The sequence below is a fragment of the Orcinus orca genome, chromosome 10 (assembly GCF_937001465.1).
Source record: "Orcinus orca chromosome 10, mOrcOrc1.1, whole genome shotgun sequence".
In the NCBI taxonomy this organism is placed as follows: domain Eukaryota; kingdom Metazoa; phylum Chordata; class Mammalia; order Artiodactyla; family Delphinidae; genus Orcinus; species Orcinus orca.
In genome coordinates, this window is record NC_064568.1 from 95,604,440 (window position 1) to 95,619,547 (window position 15,108).

The following is a 15,108-nucleotide window of genomic DNA, read 5'->3' on the forward strand; positions in this document are numbered from 1 at the left end:
GGAGCACGAACCCGTGTCCCCTGCCTCGGCAGGCGGACTCTCAACCACTGCGCCACCAGGGAAGCCGCCCATTTGGTTTTAATTGAGCATTTTTTTATGATTGCATTTTCTCTTCTATCTTAAGATATCAATTACACTTCTTTTAAAAATTTTATTGGTAGAGTTTGCAGTAGACATTTTCAGCTCATAAAAGTCCATTTTCAAGTAACACTTTACCACTTTACAGGTAATGCAGGTGCTTTGTAACAGATTATAACCAATTCCTCCCTCCTGTCCCTTATAATATTGCTGTCACTCCTTTCACTTATCTATAAAATGTAGTTACATAATTCATTGTTGCTGTTATTATTTTGAACAGTTATCCAAGATCAATTCAAAATCAGAAAAATAAAATATTTTATCTTCATTTATTCTGACTCTCTTTATGTAAATCTGAGTTTCTTACCTATTTTTCCTTCTTTCTGAAGAACTTCTTGCAAGACAGGTCTGTGGCAATAAATAGTCTCAGTTTTTGTCTGATGAAGTCTGTTTGTCCTTTTTTGAAGGATAAATTTCACTGGATATCAAATTCTGGTTGGTAGATTTTTTTTCTTTCACACTCAAATATTTCACTCCAGTCTCTTCTTGCTTGTATGGTTTCTGAAGTCTGATGTAATTCTTATTTTTCTTTCGTATAGGTAAGGTGTTTGGTTTGAGTTTTGGTTTTCTGTTTTTGTTTTTTTTTGGTTCTTTAGCTTATTTTAGTATTTTCTTTTTGACTTTCTGCAATTTGAATATGATAAATTAGGTATTGATGTTGGGTATTTGTCCTATTGGTGTTCTCTGAGCTTTCTGGAATTTGGGGTTGGAAAAAATTCTCGGCCAGTATTACTTAAAATACTTAAGTTTCTCACTTCTCCTTGCCGTATCCTCATTACGTGTTGCACCTTTTATTGTTGTCCCTCAGTTCTTGTATATTCTTTTCTGGTTTTTTCATTCCTTTTTTCTCTTGCCATGTAAGTTTGGGAAGTGTCTATTGACATACCTTCAAGCTCACAGATTGTTTCCTCGGTTGTGTTTAGTCTAATGATGAGCCTGTTGAAAGCATTCTTCATTTGTGTTAGTGTTTTTGATTTCTAGCATTTGTTTTGATTCTTTTTTGTAGTCCATAGCAGGTTAATCACAGTTATCTTAAATTTTTAGTTTGATAACTCCAAAATTCTGCCATATCTGGTTTAGTTGTGATGCTTGCTCTGTCTCTTCAGAATGTAATTTTTCTTTTTAGCATGTAGTGAATTTTTTTGTTGTTGAAAACTACATGATTTATTGGATAGCAGGAACTCAGGTAAATAGGTCTTTAGTGTGAGGTTTTATAATTATCTGGCTAAGAGTTAGGCTGTGTTTAACGTTTGCCAATTTGTTTGTATTATTTGTAGGTGTCAGAAGCTTAATTTACCTCTAGTTTCCTTGCTTTTGTTTTCCCTGCTGTTTTGGGTTTCCCTAGAAACTCCTTAAATAGAGTCTGTCTTTCAGCTGTCTCACTTGTAATTTGTTTTTATACTGGAGCCTTGTTGATGTGGTGCTAGGTACTGGAAAGGGAAGTGTTCTGTAATTTATGATTAAATACCAGTTGTGACCTTCCCTGGTGGCGCAGTGGTTGAGAGTCCGCCTGCCGATGCAGGGGACACGGGTTCGTGCCCCGGTCCGGGAGGATCCCACATGCCGTGGAGCGGCTGGGCCCGTGAGCCATGGCCGCTGAGCCTGCGCGTCTGGAGCCTGTGCTCGTAAACGGGAGAGGCCACAACAGTGAGAGGCCCGCGTACCGCCAAAAAAGCGAACAAACAAACAAAAAAACCAGTTGTAGTTGACCAGAGTTCCTGGGCTGTGATCTTTGGAAGAGTTTTACCCTTTTTTCCTTCTCCCCTTACTTCAATTGGGAAGGCTAGCTGGTACTGGAGTTGTCTAATTACCCTCCCTTTAGGTCAAAAAGGCTCTGGAAAGTAGTTACCCTTGAAGGCAGGTCTTTGTTAAAGAGACCAGATTGCTCTGGGCATATCTCAGAATGGTTACTTTTCCTCTCCCCAGCACAAAACTGGAAGGGTTTTCTTTGTTTGTTTAATGATAACATGGTGGAGCTCCTGAAGGTAAAACTCATGAGCATATGGAAGGTTCTCTAAGAGCGGGACCCTAAGAGGTTTAAAGCTCAAGCTAGTTCACACTCAGCCTCCAGCAATTCATTCACCTTTAAAGTATTTCTACCAGTTAAAGTCTCCAGAGACTCCTACTCCTGGTAAGCTCTCATTCTCTGTGTTCACTTGTCTCTTCAATTTTCCTGGAGGCACTTTGCCCTGTGAACTCAGTTTTCTGACGAATCTAAGAGGAGTGGTTGCTTTTCAATTTGATCACCTTTTTTTTCCGGTTGTGAGGGAGTGATAAATTTCAGTCTCTTTACATATCAGAGCTGAAGCCAGAAGTCCTCTTGTTTATGTTTTATTGAGAGTTTTATGGAGACATAATTCATATACCCATCAAAATTTACCCTTAAAAGCATGGTTTGGTAGTTTCTAGTATATTTACAGAATTGTGCAACCCTTACCACTGTCTAACTTCAGAACATTCGTATCACCTGAAAAAGAAATCCTATTATATCTATTAGCAGCCACTGTTCCCAGTCCTAGGCAACCACTTAACTATTTTGTTTTTTTGGATTTGCCTATACTGCACATTTTATGTAAATGGAATCATATAATGTGTGATCTTTTGTTTCTGGTTTGTCTTAGTGTAGTGTTTTCAAGGTTCCTCATGCTGTAGCATTTATCAGTACTCACATTTCTTTTTGAGGTCAAATAATATTCCATTGTAAAGATATTACATTTGTTTATCCATTCCATTAGTAGGTAGAAACACTTTTTTGGCTATTAGGAAGAATGCTGTTAGGAACATTTGTGTAACATTTTTATGAGTGGATATGTTTTCATTTCTCCTGAATAGATACCTAGGAGTTGAATTAATGGTTCATAAGGAAACTGTGATTACCATTTCAAGGAACTGCTAAACTGTTTTCCAAAGTGAGTGCACTATTTTACATTGCCACCAACTATGAAAGTTCTAAGTTCTCCACATCCTTGCCAACACGTCTTCTTGATTTTAGCCATCCTAATGTGTGTGAAGTGATAGTGGTTTTGATTTGCATTTTCTAATGACTAATGATATTGAGCATCTTTTCATGTGCTTATTGGTCATTTGTATATCTTTTTTGGAGAAATGTCTATTCAGATCCTTTGCCCATTTTTTTAGTTGGGTTTTCTTTTTATTGTTGAGTTCTAAGAATTGTATATATGTTCCGGATAGAAATCACATATCACCTATGTAGATTTGTATATATTTTCTCCTATTCTGTGGTTTGTCTTTTAATTTCCTTGACAGTATCCTTTGAAGCACAAAAGTTTTAAATTTTTATGAAGTCTAGTTTATTTTTCTTTCATTGCTTGTGCTTTTGCTGTCATATCTAAGAAACCATTGCCTGATCCAGGGTCATGAAGATTTACTCCAGTGTTTTTGTCTAAGAGTATGTGGTTTTAGCACTCCCTCTTAGTTTTTGATTCCATTTTTAAATTAATTTTTGTATATGATGTGAGGTATTGATTCACTTTCCTTGGTTTGCATAGATATATCCAGTTGTCCCAGCACAGTTTGTTGTAAAAACTATTTTCTCCTCCTTTGAATTGTCTTGTCCAGCTTGTCAAAATCAACTGATCATAAATGTAAGGGTTAATTTCTAGATTCTAAATTTTATTGCATTAATATTTATGTCTATTCTTAAGCCAGTAATGTACTCTCTTGATTACTGTAACTTTACAGTGAGTTTTAAAATTGGGAACTGTGAGTCCTCCAATTTTGTTCTTTTTCAAGATTGCTTTGGCTCTCCTGGGCCCTATTACATTTCCATACGAGTTTCAGGATCAGTTTGTCACTTCCTGCAGAAAAGCAAGTTCGACTTTTGATAGAGATTGCCTTGAATCTCTAGATTAGTTAGGGGAATATTGCTATCTTTTTTTTTTTTATATATTGCTCTCTTAACAGTATTAATTCTTCCAATCCAAAAACGTGGTAGCCTTTCCACTTATTTAGGTGTTCTTTAATTTCTTTCAACAGTGTTTTGTAGTTTTTCGTGTTCAAGTCTTGTACTGTCCTGTTAAGTTTATTTGTAGATATTTTATTCTTTTTGATTCTGTTGTAAATGGAATTGTTTTCTTAAATTTATTTTTAAATTGTTCATTGCTCTTAGAAATAAAATTGGATTTTCATATTGAACTTGTATCCTGCAGTCATGCTGATTTTGTTTATTAATTTTTAATAGTATTTTGGCAAGGATTCTTTTGGATTTTTTATGTACAAATTTATGTTGTATGTGAATAGAGGATGTTTACTCCTTCCTTAACAAGCTGGTGTCTTTTATTTTTCATGCCTTACTGCCCAAGCTGGAACCTCCAGTACCACGTTGAATAGAAGTGGTAAAAGAGGGTATCTTTTTCTTGTTCATGATTTTAAGGGAAAAGCAGTCTCTTACCATTAAGTCTGATGTTAGCTACAGATTTTTTTTCATAGGTGCCCTTTATCAGGTTGGGAGTTTCCCTTTTATTTCTAATTAGTTGAGTGTCTTTATCAAGAAAGGTGATGAATTTTGCCTAATTCTTTTTCTGTGTCTGTTGAGATGATCTTGTGGCTTTTATCCTTTATTATATTAATATTATATTAATTATATTAATATTACATTGATTTTGTTTCTAAACCAGCCTTTATTCCTGGTATAAGTCCCCCGTGGTCATGATGTATAATCATTTTTGTGTGTTACTGGGCTTCATTTACTAGTAATTTGTTGAGGATTTGTGTGTCCGTGTCCATAAAGGATATTTTTCTGTTGTTTTCTTGTGATATCTTTATCTGATTTTGGCAGCAGGGTAACACTGGCCTTGTAGTATTAGTTAGGAAGTGTTTCTAACTTCGGGGGGAAGAAGAGTCTGAGAAGGATTGGTGGTCATTGTTCTCTGTATGTTTCGTAGAATTCATCAGGGAAGCCATCTGAGCATGGGCTTTTCCTTGCGGGAAGTTTTAAGATTGCTTATCAGTTTTGGTAGTTTATGACTTTCTAGGAATTTGTTCATTTTTAAGTAGGTTATTTAATTTGTTGCTATATAGTTCATAGTATTTTCTTATAATCCTTTTAATTTTTTAATCTTTTTTAGTTTGGTATTAATATTTTTTCTTTCATTTCTGATTTCTGATAATTGGAGTCTTTTTTTCTTGCTTAGTGGAACCAATTTTTTGGCTGATTGATTCTGTTGTTTTTCTGGTCTCTTTTATTTCTGCTCTAATCTTTATTATTTCCTTCCTGTTGCTTGCTTTGGGTTTAATAGTTTGTTGTTCTTTTTCTAGTTTCTTGAGGTTGAGAGTTGGATTATTCATTAGAGATCTTTCTTTTTTTATTTTAGGCAATTGCAGCTATAAACTTCCCTCTAAGAACTACTTTAGCTGCATCTTATAAGTTTTGGTGTATTGTGTTTTCATTCTCATTCATTTCTAAGTGTTTAAAAATTTCCCCTATTATTTCTTTTTTTGTATTGGTTTTTTAGGAGCATGTTTAGTATCCATATATTTGTGTACATTCCAAATTTCCTTCTGTTTGTGATTTCTAACTTGATTTTCTTGTAGTTGGAGAGTATACCATGTATAGTTTCAATTTTTTTTTAATTTATTGAGGCTTGTTTTATGGCCTAATATGTCTTGGAAAATCTGTGTGTACTTGAGCATGTGTATTCTACCATGGTTGGTGGAGTGTTGTGTACACGACTGTTGGTTCTGGTTGATTTATAGTTATGTTCAAGTTTTACATTTCTTGTTGATTTTCTATCAGTTGTTGCATCCATTATTGAAAGTAGGTTATTGAAGTCTCCAACCATTATCATGAATTGTGTATTTCTCCCTAATTCTGTGGGTTTTTGCTTTAAATATTTTAGGGCTCTGTTGTTAGGTTCATATTTGTATATAATTTTTATGTCTTCTTGATGTATTGACCCTTTTTATCATAATAAATATATTGTTTTGTTTCTAGTAACAAATTTTGTCTTAAAGTCTAGTTTGTCTGATGCAAGTATAACTATTTCAGCTCTCATTTGATTACTGTTTGCATAGTATTTCTTTTTCCTTCCTTTTAATTTCAACCTATTTGTGTGTTCAAATCTGAAATGTCTCTGTAGACAACATCTCTTTGGATCTTTAAAAAAAGAAAAATGTGTTCTGTGAGTCTCTGCCTTTGAATGATTTTATCCATTTGCAGTTATTGCAATTACTGATAAGGGAGGACTTATGTCTGCTATTTTGGTCTCATGTCTTTTTGTTTTTCTGTTCTTCTGTTGCTTTCTTTTGTTTGAAGTAGACTTTTTAGTGTACCTTTTAATAATTTTATTGTGGTTTCTTTTCTGTAGTTTTTGAGTTATTTTCTTAATGGTTGCTCTGGAGGATTACTCATATAATATCCTAACTCAAAACAATATAAATTGGATTAATATCAACTTAATTCCAACAGTGTGTTAAACCTAGCTTCATAATATTTTCATTGTCTCCCCTCTTCTTTTTGCTATTATTGTCATAAATTATACCTTTATACAGTTTAGGCCGAGAGAGTTATAATTATTGCTTTATGTCTTTTAAGTTAGATAGGAGAAGAAAAGAGTTACAAAGAAAAATACACTTACACTGCCTTTTATGCTTACCTATGCAGTTGTCTTTACTGATGTTCTTTATTTCTTTGTATACATTTGAGTAACTGACTAGTTTCTTTTCCACCTTTATTTCTTTTTTTTCCCACCTTATTTCTTATAGCACAGGTCTGCTAGTGACAGATTCTCTGTTTTTGTTATTTAGGAGCGTCTTAATTTCTCTTTTGAAATATAGTTTTAGTGGATATAGAATTCTTGGTTTATAGTTTTTTTTTCTTTCAGCAGTTGCAGTATATTATCCCACTGCGTTCAGGCTTCCATGGTTTCTCATGAGAAGTCTGTTGTTGATCTATCTGGGTTACATAGCATTAGTTATATAAAGCAATAATAGTAACTTGCTTTTGTGGAGTTTGTGACATATAATGAAGCAAAACATGACCACAGTATCAGAACATGTGGGAAGAGGTAAAAAGGTTTTTAAAAGTTGTGTGTTGCATTGCCAGCATTTGATAAATATACTAATTCAATCAAGAATATGACATATTAAAGGTGCAGTTTTTTAAACTTATGTGGTACTCATTAATGCAATGCCAAAATACATAGCAAAAAGCTAACAAAGGTCATAAAATACAAAGAGCACAGAAAAGGACAAAGCGAGAGAACAGGTAGGACGAATAATAAGTTAGTAAACTTAAATCTATCTATAATAGGAATTAAACTAAACTAGTCCTCTTAGTCTCTGTTCTTTGATATTTGGCACACTATTATTAACAATGCTAATAATGTATAATTTGAAATTATTTGTATTGATATATTGATCTAAAAAAACTTCATGTCCATTTCCCTTTTTAAACACAAGAAGTCCTCTACATATGAATGAGTTCCATTCCGAGAGTGCATTTGTAAGTCCAGTTTGTTCATAAGTCCAACAAAGTTAGCCTAGGTACCCAACTAGCACAGTCGGCTATATAGTACCATACTGTAATAGGTTTATAGTACTTTTCACACAAATAATACATAAAAAACAAAAAATAAAACGTTTTTAATCCTACAGTACAGTACCTTGAAAAGTACAGTAGTACAGTACAACAGCTGGCACACAGGGGCTGTCATCGAGTGAACAGGCAAGAAGAGTTACTGACTGGAGGAGGGAGAGGAGGTGGGAGACGGTAGAGCTGAAGGATCGTCAGCAGTAGGAGGCGGAGGGCAAGCTGCCATTTCACTCACGCCTGACGTCGATGGCACAGGTTCTGGTTCCTTGCTGGATTCAATTTTATCTACCCTTTTGAAAAAACGATCCAGTGATGTCTAGGTAGTAGCTCTTTTTTTCTCATCATAGATGACACAGTATCACTTGATTACATTCTGAACGGCTGCTTCGTGAACAGTACTTTCGTGTACTGTTCTGTGTTTGGGTCCTGTGCCTCAAAAACTAACAGTGCCTCCTCAAATAAAGAAAACCCCCTTGCCGTTTCCTGCATCGTGAATCTCTTCGGTTTTTCAGTTACTTTTTCTTCCTCTTGTCTCTCTTCGTCCTTTCTCTGGGCCTCCAGTTCCATCAGGTCTTCATTAGTCAGCTCCTTGTGTTGCACAGCAAGGAGTTCAGTGAAGTCGTCCTCTTGCAGATCTAGCTCCAGCTTCTTGCTGAGGGCCACTTGGTCTTCTTGCTGGAGACCTCTTTGGACTCCTCATCCACCTTCTCAAATCCACGAAAATTGTGAACACACTGCTGGCAAAGGTTCTTCCAAATCCCGTTCAGGGTGATGGCCATAACCTCACGCCAAGCAAAGTCAGTGTTTTTTATGGCCTTGTAGATGTTCTAGTCCTTCCAAAATTGTCACAGGGTTGTTCCTGATTCGTCACTTGCCTTTACTGTCTGATGAAAAGTGTGACGTAAATAATATTTCCTGAAAGTCGCTATAACTCCCTGGTCCATAGGTTGGATGAGGGACACAGTATTCAGTGGCAGATGCACTACTTTGACATTGGGATGAAAGTTGTCCCATGAATGGGAGAGTGGCCCGGAGCACTGTGGAGCAGCAAAAGAATGTTTAATGGGACGTCTTTCTCCAAGCAGTATTTCTCTACCTCTGGGCTAAAGTGATGGAAAAACCAGTCCTGGAAAATGGCCTTTGTAACACAGGCTTTGGGGTTACTCTTCCACACAACAGGAACATAGCCCTTGGCTATGTGTTTAAGGGCTCTTGGGTTCTCTGAATGATAAACCAAGAGAGGCTTCAGCTTCATATCACCGGAAGCATTGCCACCAAACAGCTGAGTTAGCCTAACCTTTGCTGCTTTATATATAACCTGGCATCAACTTTTCCTTCCTCCTTACTGATGTAACTTCGGTCTGGCATCCTCTTCCAGTACAGTCCTGTCTCATTTACATTAAAAACCTGCTCGGATAAATACGAGCCTTCATCAATAATTTCTTGAAGTGTTTCAGGAAATTCCTGGGCAGCTACCGTATCTGCCCTTGCTGCCTCACCACTTACTTTTACATTGCGAAGGTTGGTTCTAGCCTTGAACCAGTGAAACCAGCAATGGCTGGCATTAAAAGATGTGCCCTCTGATTCTTTGCCGTGTTTCTTCTTCAAGTCTTCATAAAGGCTTCTGGCTTTCTCTTGAATCAGCATTAAGCTGAGCACATCGACACATGCTGATCCTGCATCCACACAAGCTTCTCCATCTCCTCCATCACTTTCCCACACTTCTTCGATATTATTGTTGACACCATCGGCACAGCAGACTTCACATGTTCCATGATCTTGTCCTTATTCTTCAGAATCATGCTGATGGTCGGACGATTCATGTTATAAGAACGAGTGATGTCTCCCATCTTTTCGCCTCTTTCCACTCTCTCAATTGTTTTCACTTCTGTTTCCATTGTTCTCACTTGGCACTTCTTAGCAGTACCAGCTACGTCACCGCTGCTTTTACGCTTGCTTGCGGACATCCTGGGCTTGAAATGAAGGTCCTGTACTCTGTACAGTACTGTACAGTAAAGTACCAAAAGCACTACCACTCATAGAGGATGCACTCACATGACAACGTACACCAGACACATGAACTAACTTATGTGACTGGACATGCGAACGCACGTTGGCATCTTTGAAAGTTCGCAACTTGAAGGTTCATATGTAGGGGACTTACTGCACATAATACCACAGTAAGCTTCTTGTCCGTCAATTCTTTCCACTCCCTCACTGCTACTGAATTTGAGTGTGTTTTTATATGTCATGCAACACCTCAAGCATCTACCAGCTTTCTTGGTTCACTGTTTGTTGGGAGCCACACCCATCCACATCTGGTGTTGCATTTCCCCTGTCAACTCCTTCCACCACTTCACAATAACTCACAAGCTGCAGCCCTGCTTCACCTACTTCCCCAAGTAAACTTCAGGTCTTTTTCCGTGTAAGGTACCATATTTATTGTAGTATTTATGTATCTCTTGACAATTCAACATGTGTAAAACCATTTTTATTGAATTTTGGTGGTTTTTTTTGGATTCTTATATTTTTAAAAATATGTTACTAATGAAGTTTATGACTGTTTTGCTCTTAACCCCACTTCCCCCATAAACTCTGTGGTTTTTATTGCATCATGTTGTATAGTGCAGTGATTTTAAGGAACTCAAATGTCATGCTATGGTAGAACTGACTGTAATTGCTCTATCCCATATGTGCCCATTACTTTGTCCACCCAATGATCCATCTTTTTTTTTTTTTTTTTTTTTTTTTGCTGTACGCGGGCCTCTCACTGTTGTGGCCTCTCCCCTTGCAGAGCACAGGCTCCGGACGCGCAGGCCCAGCGGCCATGGCCCACGGGCCCAGCCCCTCCGCGGCATGTGGGATCCTCCCAGACCGGGGCACGAACCCGCGTCCCCTGCCTCGGCAGGCGGACTCCCAACCACTGCGCCACCAGGGAAGCCCCCCATCTTATTTTTTGATGCATTTCAAAATAAGTAGACTCTACTCCTAATTACTACACCATGCATATCACTAAGTAGAATTTGATACTTGCTTATTGTTCTTTTTTTAATCATCATAAAAGTTACATACAGTGAAGTCTGAAGTGTACCATTTGATGAGTTTTGCAGATGCATACACCTGTGAAATGCAAGCTCCCATCAAAACATAGAACTGGACCATCATCCTTAGAATAGTGTTCCCTCATACTCTTTCCCGGTTAGGCCCTGTCCTCACCCTCTCAGAGGTGACTGTTATTTTCATTTTGTCCGTTCGGAACTTCATATACAGGCATACCTTGGAGAAATTGCAGGTTCAGTTTCAGACCGCCACAATAAAGCAAATGCAACAAGAAAGTGAGTCACATGAATTTTTTGGTTTCCCAGTGCATATAAATTATGTTTACATTATACTGTAGTCTGTTAATTGTGCAATAGCATTATGTCAGAAAAAGTATTTACATTAAATACTTTACTACTAAAAAATGCTAATAATAATGAAAAAGTTTGAAATATTGTAAAGAATTACCAAAATGTGACAGAGACACGCAGTGAGCAAGTGCTGTTGGAAAATTGGTGCTGATACACTTGCTGGATGCAGGGCTGCCACAGACCTTCACTTCGTAAACAAACACAGCATCTGTGAAGCTCAATAAAATGAGGTATGTCTGTAAAGAGAATCATGTAAGAAATCTTAGTAAGATTTCTTTGATTCACGGTAACATCTTTTGGATCATCCATGTTGTGTATATCGGTAATTCATTTTCCATTTTATTTCTGAGTAGAACATACCACAGTCTGTGTATCCATTCATTTGTTGATAGATACCCAGACTGTTTCAGTTTTTCCTCCATTGTGAAGAGCTCTTATGAACGTATTTGTACAAGTCTCTAGGTGCACATAGTGCCTTCATTTATCTTTTGAGTGGAATTGCTGGGTCTTGGGATAAGTACATGTTCGGTCTTTTGAGACACTGCCAGCCATAGTTCCAAAGGAGTTGTCCCGTTTTACATTCCCACCAACAGTGTATGAAAGCTCTCACTGTACCAAATCTGTGGCAGTACTGGTGTGGCCAGTCTTACATTTTAACCGTTCTGCTGGGTGCATGGTGGTATCTCAGTGTGGTTCTAATTTGTGTTTCTCTAGTGACTGACTAATGCTGTGTAGCAGTTTCATGTGCTTCTTGGTTATTTGCAGTATTATTTTGTGAAGTGTCTATTCAGATCTTTTGTCCATTTATAAAAATTGGATAGTCTTATGTCTTTTGAGCAGAAGATTTTAATTTTGCTGATGTCTGATTTATGAGTTTATTATTTTATGGTTCTTGCTTTCTGTGTCCTGATAGGTATTTGCTTTATCCCAAAGTCATTAAGACATTTTTACGTGGTTTTTTTTTTAGAAGCTTTATAGTTTTAACTTTCGTGTTTAGGACTATGATCCGTCTTCAGTTGAGTTTTATATATTGTGTGAGGTAGAGATTAATGTTTACTTTTCCAAATGGGTATCAGTTCTATCATTGTTTGTTAGAAAAACTTTCCTTACTCTTTTGGATTGTTTTGGCACCCTTGTAAAATATTAAATGATTGTATAAGTGTGGATCTCTTTTTGAGCTCTTTTTGAATCCATTCCATTGATTTATTTGTTGATCCTTAATTCTGGTACCATACTGTCTTGCTTACTCAGGTTTATGGTAAATCTTGAGGTCAGATGGTGTAAGTCCTACATCTGTATTCTTTTTCAAACTTTCTTTGGATATTTTAGATCCTGTTTATTTCTGTATAAACGTTAGAATCAGCCTGTCAGTTTTTACAAAAACCTCCTAGCGTGAGTATAATATGGATTGCATTGACTCTAGAGATCAATTTGGAGAGAATTGCAGCCTTAATAGTATTGAGTCTTCTAGTCCATAAATGTGATATATCGCTCCATTTATTTACATCTTCTTTAATTCCCCCCGTCAGTGTTTGGTAATTTTCAGCAGAGAAATTCTTCATGCCTTTTTTTCAGTTCTTAAAATGTTTTATGCTTTCTAATGCTATTGTAGACATAATTGTTTTTTAACTTTTATCTTCTTAGTGTTTACTGCCAGTATATACAAATACAATAGATTTTTTTATACAATAACTTTATATCCTGCAGCCATGTTAAATTCACTTATTCTGATTATTTTATGTTTTTTTAAGATTATCTCTTGTTAAATTAATGTTATCTACAAGTAAAGTCAGATTTATTTCATCCTTTTTTTCCCCCAAATAGGATGTTTTTATTAGATGAATATATTTATATGTCTGTATTCAGCTTTAACAATAAGATGTGTTGGGACTTCCCTGGTGGCGCGATGGTTGAGAATCCGCCTGCCAATTCAGGGGACACGGGTTCGATCCCTGGCCCAGGAAGATCCCACATGCCTTGGAGCAACTAAGCCCATGCGCCACAACAACTGAGCCTGCACTCTAGAGCTCGTGAGCCACAACTACTGAGCCCGCACACTGCAACTACTGACACCCATGTGCTCTAGGGCCCGTGCTACGCAATAAGAGAAGCCACTGCAATGAGAAGCCCGCGCACCGCAAGGAAGAGTAGCCCCCACTTGCCATGGTTAGAGAAAGCCCGTGCACAGCAACGAAGACCCAACGCAGCCCAATAAATAAATGAATAAGCAAGCTATGTTAAACTCTAAAAATATGTCATACCATTACTTCGTGAGATTTTTTTTTTTAATTCAAACTAATCATTCATTCATTTATTCATTCCTTCAAAACTGTGCATTGAGCACCTTCTGTGTGCCAGGCCTCCACTGGGCACAGAGAATAAAATGCTAACAGTCACAGTAACACAGTTCTTGTTATAAATTTGGCACATCTCTGAGTTCCTTGCATTTGCAAATATACTTAGCCCGCACAACAAGCCAGTGAGGTAGGTTCCGTTATTATCAGCACATTGTTCAGATGAGTAACTTGCCCAATAAGTTCTGCCACTTATTAGCTGTGTGACATTGGACAAGTTATTTCTTCCTTTTTTATTTATGCCTTTTATTTCTCTTTATTGCCTTATTGAAATGCTTAGGGTTTTCAGTACAGTGTTGAATAGAAATGGTGAGAGCTGGCATTCTTACCTTGTTCTTGATCTCACGGGAATAGCTTTCAATATTTCACTATTACGAATGCTAGCTGTAGGTTTTTTGTAAATGTAGGTTGGTGAAGTTCCCTCGTATTTCTGGTTTGCTGAGAGTTTTTATTGTGAATAGGTGTTGAATTTTGTCAAATGTTTTTCTACAGCTAATTAAATGATCATAAGAGTTTTCTCCTAATTTGATAAAATATATTGATTGGTGTTTTGAATGTTAAACCAGTGTTGTGTTCCTGGATTAACACCACCTGGTCTTGATACATTATCATTTTGATATATTGCTAGAATTCTGTCTTAATTTACCTGTTGGCTTTTTAACTAATATCTCTGTAGTTTTTTAGTGGCTACTCTAAAGATTTTAGTATATATCCCTATTTTCATAACTTACTAAGAATTAATGTTTTACTATTTCACATAAAATACAGAAACTTGCAACCGTATAGGTCCATTTACTGCCTCTTCCTGTACTTTTTGCTGTAGTTACCCATATGTATTACATCTACTTATCTTATCAACTGGGCAATACATGTTATTTTTGCTTTAAGGAGTCATACATGTTTTTAAGGAAATCAAGAGTGAAAACAGTCTTTTATTATGTACCCATGTGTGTGCCATTTGCAGTGCTCTTCTTTCCTTCCTGAAAATCGACCTATCTATCTGATGTACCTGTATATGTTATATCTGGTATACCTTTATATATATATATATATATATATATATATATATATATATATCTGATTCCTTTCAGTTTGGCAGATTTACTTTAGTATTTTTCTTAGTGCAGGTCTACTGGCAACACATTCTTTTTCTCTTATCTGAGAAATATTTTTATTTCGCTTTCATTCTTGAAGGATATTTCCTTAATATAACACCCTGTGTTGGCATGGGTTCCCCTTCCCCTTTTCTGCTCTTGTGAATGTTTTGTTCAGCCATCTTCTGGCCGCTTCGTATTTTCTTCTGAGAAGTCAGGAGATATTCAGCTTAGCGCTCCTGTTGAAAGTAATACATCATGTTTTTCTGGCTGCTTTAGTATTTTCTCTTCATTCTTAGTTTTTAGCTCTTTGGCTGTGATTTGTGCCTATGTGTGCTTTTCTTTGTACTTAACCTGCTGAGGTTTCTATGCTTTTTAAATGTGTAAATTTTTTTCTTTTACCCAATTTGGGGAATTTTTCTCAGTTTTTTTGTTCCATTCTCTTTCTCCTTGTGGGAGTTCGGTTACATTTATGTTAGACATTTTGCTACTGCCCAAGGGACTCTCTTTTTATTCCATCAGTATTTTTTCTCTGTTCTTCAGATCAGTTCTGTCATTGT

At 36.6% G+C, this 15,108-nt stretch overlaps 1 protein-coding gene across 2 annotated transcripts in view; it reads left to right on the forward strand.

The window, feature by feature from the left end:
- RANBP9 (RAN binding protein 9) overlaps nucleotides 1-15,108 on the forward strand; it is an 88,941-nt gene that overhangs the window by 34,665 nt on the left and 39,168 nt on the right. The gene's annotated exons all lie outside the window — the stretch shown is intronic.